Here is a 7,274-nt window from a genome sequence, read left to right on the forward strand (position 1 = left end):
TGCTTCCTTGCCACCAACCTTCCTGTCCCTGTGCTCTATCTGGCTTTTAATCACCTGACATGTCATAAAGACTGTCATGTCTTTTGAATATTATAGCAAACTGGATTACCTAAGAAGATAGTTATTGTGCACTGTGTTTTCCTATTTATAACCTAACACCAGAAAGCCTTACCACGTTTTAAACTCTATTGTATAAAAATAGCAAAATAAAAACTAATGGATTGAAGCTTACAAAATAGTAGAGATGTCCTAGCAGATTATAAAGATCATTTCAATTATTCAGCAAACTAAGAATGGCATCCAATCCTATAGGTACTTAGAATACTCCTCACTTGGGTCCACAAAGCAAGAAAAAGAGTGATGAGATCCAGGCATCCTTGTCTTCATTTCCAATCTGTTCCAATAGATCAGCTTCATGCCTGACCCTGCTCATAGGCATGTTCCTCAGTCTAGGAACATCTATGTAAACACCAGCACTACCTAACCTATCTAATATATGAGTATTTTACTGGCTGCTTTTAAAATGTTTTGTTTCAGACTCATACAAAAGACACCTGAATGCCTCTGGTTATTGTCCTAAACCAATAGTCAGCCTGATAGCAGTAACAGAGATGTTGCACAGACAGGTCTCCTGTGATGAGATTACACTAAAAAAAAAAAAAAAAAATCGTGTCCTGATTCTACCCTAGCCACACTTCTATTTAAACCTAATGGTGTGTCAGTACCACAGAGATGAGCTGAGATGCCTAATCTTCAGTTGTTCAAAATAGTCATTTTAATTTCTATCCTTTTCTGTTGTTTTGGTTTCTTTGGGGCATATGGCCTGGCCTGACACATGGGAATCCCTCACATGGGCCTTCAGCCTATGGCTAAAGTAAAAATATGGCCAGAAAATTGTCTCTGTCTTATTTTATAGAACATTTCTTACCACTACACTCTGAATCTCTACACACTATACACTCCAACCCTGGGCCAACTGATACCTTCCATGCAGGCTAAAAGCAAAACTCAGTTTTACCACATGAGAGCAGAGTATTATTAAGGAAATCCTGGCTTATGTGCCAGGATTAGAGCCCATCTCTTAGAGCCCATAATACCAATAATGTCAACATTGTAGTGCCCTGGATTTCTTTTCTTTAATTCCTTTCAGGAATCTTCCTCAGCAAATCTCTCACAGACTTCTCCAACTTGCTGTCTACTGTTCCAATGGGGCAAACTAACAACAAGCAAGCATGACAGTCGAGAGACTGTCACCTCAGCATATCACACCTGGTTTCTTAATTAAAAGAAATTAAAGATGAGAAGATTCTAGAAAAGATTTTGTCCTTATATCTCCCTGTCTACCTAAAGGAAGAGAACAATTACCTCCGGTCACTTCTCTAGGCTTCCACCACTATGTTCATGCTATAGGAAGAAAGATGACTGGTGTCTGTAATTACCCCTCACTGGCATTAACTTACATGTTTGTCTTCTTTTTCCATCCCCTCTTTTGACTAACACTTCAGTCCTACCAAATGTTCTACAAAGAACCATTTAAAGGTAGCGGCATTATTCCAGGTCTAAAACTGTGTCCCCGCAAAAGGTTTCTCCATGTTCAATATAATATCTGAAAAGCATTTACAACTCATCTAAAACACATCTAAATTTCAGTTTCCCTTCTCTATTTAGTTACAATAAGAATGCTGAATGATGTTAGAATACAGGGAGATTTTGGAGTTGGCTCTAGACATATAGCTAGCACATAAGAAACGTACCTTTTGTCTCCGTGATCTGTCCAGTGCCATTATTTCTAATGAATCTGCACAGAAAAGATAGTCCTGTTATCCTCACACAAAACTATTAACAACAGTATACCAATTTTATATATCAATGTTTACAAATTAGATAGTTTATAATACGAATCACCAGTGTAAGAAATTTGAGATTTAATTCTTTGTGTGTGTGTGTGTGTGTGTGTGTCTATGGTACATGATTTTGGGTATCCACGCAGGCCAGAAGACTATCTTCTGAAACTATAGTTATAGGTGGTTGTGATCCATTTGACAAAGGCCATGGGAATGAAAATAGTCTTCAGGAAGAGCAATGAATTAGCCACTTTTCTGTTGTTGTCATATGACAAAATGACTAAGGCAACTTGTAGCAGAATTAGTTTTGTGCTTACAGTTCCAAAGAGCTATAAACCTATAACTATTATGGTAGGGAGTATGATAGCAGGAAGGCAGTCATGGTGTTGGAGCAGTATCTGAGAGCTCACATCTTAAGACACAAATATAAGGCAATGCAAGAAAGACTAGGAATGATGTGGGACCTTGAAACCTCAAAGTTGGTTCCTAATGATGCACCTTCCTCAACAAGTCCACATCTACTGATCTTTTCCAAACAATTTCACCACCTGTGGACCAAATATTCAAATATCTGAAACTATGGGTGCAATTCTCATTCAAACAAACACAAGCAAGGATTCTTATTCACTGATCCATTTCTTTCCAGTACATTAGCTTTTAAAGTAATGAGACAGACAACGTATTTAAAATCTACCTAGTGTAAATAAAAGAGTTCTACTATGTATATTCTCTACAAATAAATGTACTTGTTGAAGGGGATATAATTCGAAAGTCCAAAAATATAGAAAGACCCTTTGAATTACTTTTTCTCTTGCCTTAATAAAATATGCCAACAAAAGAAACTTAAAGATTTAGGACTTTATTTTAGATCATGATTTGATGTATAGTCTATCATAGAAAAAAGTTATAATGGCAGGATTTTGAAACAGCTGGTCATATTGTATCCCTCAGCCAGGAATAAAGAAGAAGTGAACGATTATGTTCTGCTAGCCTTTTCTTTTTGATGCAATCCAGAAGCCACGCAAAGTCAATGGTATAACTCTCCTTAAGGATTCTTCTTCAAACATCAAGTAAATAAAGATACTACCTCACAGACATGCCCAGAAATTACCCTAATATGAATAATTTCTCATTGTTATACCTGGAGATTAATCCGCCTAGATGAGTTCAGGTCCTGCCTAGTTGGTAATTCGTTTAGTCATATATTTGTTTAAGGCTTTTAGAATACATACATTAAATATGTTTTCAAAATGCTAGCTAATAATAATTAATAGCAACTTTTTATTAAAAAATAAGTACTCAATATCCCAATTTTAGAAAAACATTAGTTAACTTTCATAGAGTTGAAATTCAATATGCAACTATACTCATTAGTATAGAATTAAAGAAAGAAAAGTGCTAAAAATTCTTTAAACTATGGAATTCAGTTTTGAAATGTATTGTGCTTGAAAATACTCCCTGACAATGTATTAAGTACCCTCTAAATTAAGTATGAGTTTCTTTTTTTTTCTCATGAAAGAATGCACCAAACACATTCACATTTATTTTCTTTTTTTTTTAAGCAAACGACAAAAACCCAAATCACCAGCTTTTTTTTAACTTAAGCTTAACATTACATATTTAAACAATAGTCAAACTGACAAGATTGCCAACATCCATGCACAACTAGAAAACATCCTTAATTTACAGTAAACCAGAAATGTGTTACCATTGATGCAGTAATAGCTTTCATCACTAAATACTGAAAATAAAATTGAAATATTTCTGTAGAAGATTCATCTGGCAATGTTAACTCCACTGCAGGCTGACACTACTCACTCACAATTCAACACAATGGGAAGCAGCTCCATGCTGGTGTTAAAAGCAATCTCCTCCTAGCACTACTCAGTCACAGGGCTCACCTCAGATTACGTTTCGTTTAAAGCAAAGTGCATACAGAGATTACAACAATTTTAAAGACAAAAAAAAAAAGAAGAAGAAAAAGGAAGAAAGGTCCTATATTTTGTGGTCCCAACAACAAACTCAAAAATCTGACAAATGGGGGCTCCAATGAGCTATTTTATAAATACTTTAGATTAGGTACAGTTATACAGAAAGTCGAGTTCGTTTGAAATCTTCAAAAAAAAAAAAAAAGTTCCTGTTATTCCTAAATTGGTGCTTGCTATGGTTTAGCATTTCTGTTAAATGTGTGCGTTGAATTACTTGTTATCCAAGCGTAGCAGGTGCTCCTTACCATTTATCATCAAGGACTTTAACTGTCCATCTTCTTCAACTTCTACTCTTTCTTGACCGTTCTCCACAATTCTCTTTGTAGTGATTTTTTTGCCATTAACTATCTTAGTTGAAGTTGATATTGATTTGAAGTTGCCCATTCCACTGCCACCAAATGACACTGAAGAGAATGAAGTGAGACCCCTGTGACCTAGTTACCCGAATGGAGTAAAGCCTGTATCAAAAGTCCACTTCCCAAGGAAGGAAATCCACTGAAGGCATTGAAAAAGGAGCCGGCACCTCGGCTTCGACTTCCTCGGGGACCTCATCGGTTTCCAAAAAAGTCATCAAATGGGTCTTCAAAGAAGTCAAATGAAAATGGGTCCCTTCCACCAAAAAATTCCCTGAAGACATCATCTGGGTTCCAGAATGTGAAGCCAAACTCAAATGGACTGTCAAATTGACTTCCACCTCCTCCTCCACCACCATTTAATCCTTATTTGCTGTATTTGTTGTCATAGATGTCCCACTTTTTAGCATCCGATAACACTTCATAGGTCTGAGCTACTTGTTTGAATTTCTGCTCTGCTTCTTCTTTATTCTCAGGATTTTTGTCCGGGTGCCATTTAAGTGCTTGTTTTCGATACACCTTTTTAATGTCCTCAGGTGAGGCATGTCTCTGCACGCCCAGCACTTCATAGTAATCCACCATGTTTTAACAGACTGTTGGAACAAATCCGAGGATGTGTCGGCCAGCGAGGGTGGGGGAAGTCAGGTGGCCGGTCTCCTCATGGCTATGGCACAGCTGCGCTGGTGGCGGTGGCGGCGTCCTAAGTATGAGTTTCAATTGAAATTAAAGATTAGAAATTAGCTACAAAATTATCTGTAGATATTTTAACAGTATTAGGAAAAAATAAAAAAAATAAACAGTAACATGCCACTTTTTTTTTTCCTGACAAGATTCTAAAATGTTCATCTCATAAGTCAAAGAACAAGAAATGCTTATAACTCTATAATCCATTCACATCTCGGTTATTATTTCTACTTTAGTAGTTGAAGAAAAAACTATAGGTTTGGTTTGGTGTAAAGGGAGAATTCAGGTGTGAGGTTTAATCTGCAAATTTCTATACACAGTAAAGAATATTGAAATAAAAACTTAACTGAAAGCATTTCTTTTTTCAAACTGAGACCATTTGCAAAACCTACTCTAGGTAGATATGTCAAAGTTTCCTAGACTCTCCCCTTAGGAAACAAGTGTGAGTAGAGGGACTCATGGGAATCACAAAACCTATATATTCATGATTAAAATTTATACACACTGATGTCAGAAGTGATAAAATATATACAGAGTAGAGTCCAAGCTTCCACATACCCTCTCCCAGTGGAATCGCATTAATAAACAATTTTCCTAGTAACTGTATAATGGCACATGGAGTGTTGTCATCACCAAGGAAGATCTTCCAAGCCTAGATTGCTCAAGTTTTGTTGGAATTCACTCACAGGGGCATGAAATACCTGCTACAACTGACTCTTGATGCTCAGAGCATAAGCATAAAATGGTCATGATAGCATAATCTATCTAATCAAACTGTCTCCATGTTGTTTGAAGCCACAGGCATAGAAAAGAAGAGGAAGTTCACTATAAATGAAACTGTAAGTACATAAATTGGCTACTTAAACTAAAATTCTGTGATTACAAATCATGGACATCAGCATACTTCTGTTAAGTATATTTGAAAGACACGGAGAAGTTCATTTCTTAGTTTATCTCAGTAATGGATAAGGTCTGAATGATGGGACTAAGCTAAATTAATCCTAGGATGGCATAAAGTGAAATGTAGTCACATCAGGATAACTCAGATGGGTCAAGACAAAAACAAACAAAAACAAATCAAATACAAAACAACAACAGCACAGCTCAAAATCCATGAAAAGAGCTTTATTCTAGAAATTTTCCAAACATTTGAGGAATAAATTTGATAATAAAGCCAATAACAATAACAATACTGTTCACCCAAAACCTAAAATTTTCTCATCACCTAGCTAAGCCACCATACCTCATGGAAGATATAGTTTGCCAAACTCTTTTCAATGAGCAGCTCATACATATACTATAAAAGCACAATTTCAATTTATGCTATTTATTATAGAATTTATCTCTCTGTATAGCAGCTTAATTTTTATTGTGAATAATAGAATATCTAAACATATATATCAAAATATGTTTATATTAAATATGAAATATAGATAAGCTTATCAGTAAGATATTGAGGACATGTAAAGTATAGATGTCTTAATTTTATAGCTGGGAAGATTAATACAATAATGATTTAATTTTTTAGCCATTGACCCATAAGTACATTGTTGCTGCAAGAAAAATGCTACAAGGAGTTAAACAACTTCAGCATTATACAACTGATCTGTTACAGGTACATATGGTTAAAGTACCCACTCAAGCAGAAGACAGGTGTGTCACTGCACAACATAAATCAAAGTGCCTTTTTGTAATTTTATATGAATGCAATCATAACACATAGACTTCTATTTCTGTCTGCTTTCATTCATAAGCATTCTAACATCCATATTACTTTGCATGTGTAAACATTTAATCACTGAGTAGCATTGCTGTTTATGAGTATGCTATATATTGTTCAGTGTCTTGGACATTTTTGTTTGATTCCAGGTTTTGAGTATTATAAATAAAGCTGTTATAACATTTGGGTGAAAGTCATTGTGTCGACATATGTTCATTTTCTTTTAGCTTCTTCTAAGCCATGTAGTAGAAATAGACACATTTTTAAGGAAAAAAGCAACAAAAATTTTTCAGAATCATTGAGTAATTATGTGTTCAGTGCACAGTGCTACAGCTTTAGCGGTCTGTCACCTGAACCAATGTTTGGTTGGTAGTCTTTAAGTTGTCCTTTCCATTTCCGTTTATGCCTACACATTATAGATACTTACATGAATTGCTCTAAAAATTAAAATGTCAAGAATCTGTATGTTTACCACAATCCAAAGATATTAAGTGTTTATAATTTTCTCATTTTTAATCTAAGCTTCTTGTATATTTAGTTTTGTGTAATAAGACTATATATTTGAAATATAACTTATCAATCATATGTATAATACATATAATGGACTCCAAGTCCATTTCTTACTTTTATATTCTTAACAATCTCTTTTGAAAACCAAACGGTGTTGATTTTAATAAAGTCCAGT

The 7,274-nt window shown here is 35.1% G+C and overlaps 1 pseudogene; it reads right to left on the reverse strand.

Moving 5' to 3' along the window:
• Positions 1-4,037: 4,037 nt before the first annotated feature.
• LOC114617415 lies at positions 4,038-4,793 on the reverse strand (annotated as a pseudogene).
• Between the last annotated feature and the right edge of the window lie 2,481 nt (positions 4,794-7,274).

This window comes from Grammomys surdaster, unplaced genomic scaffold (assembly GCF_004785775.1).
Source record: "Grammomys surdaster isolate TR1022 unplaced genomic scaffold, NIH_TR_1.0 136, whole genome shotgun sequence".
Taxonomy (NCBI): Eukaryota; Metazoa; Chordata; class Mammalia; order Rodentia; family Muridae; genus Grammomys; species Grammomys surdaster.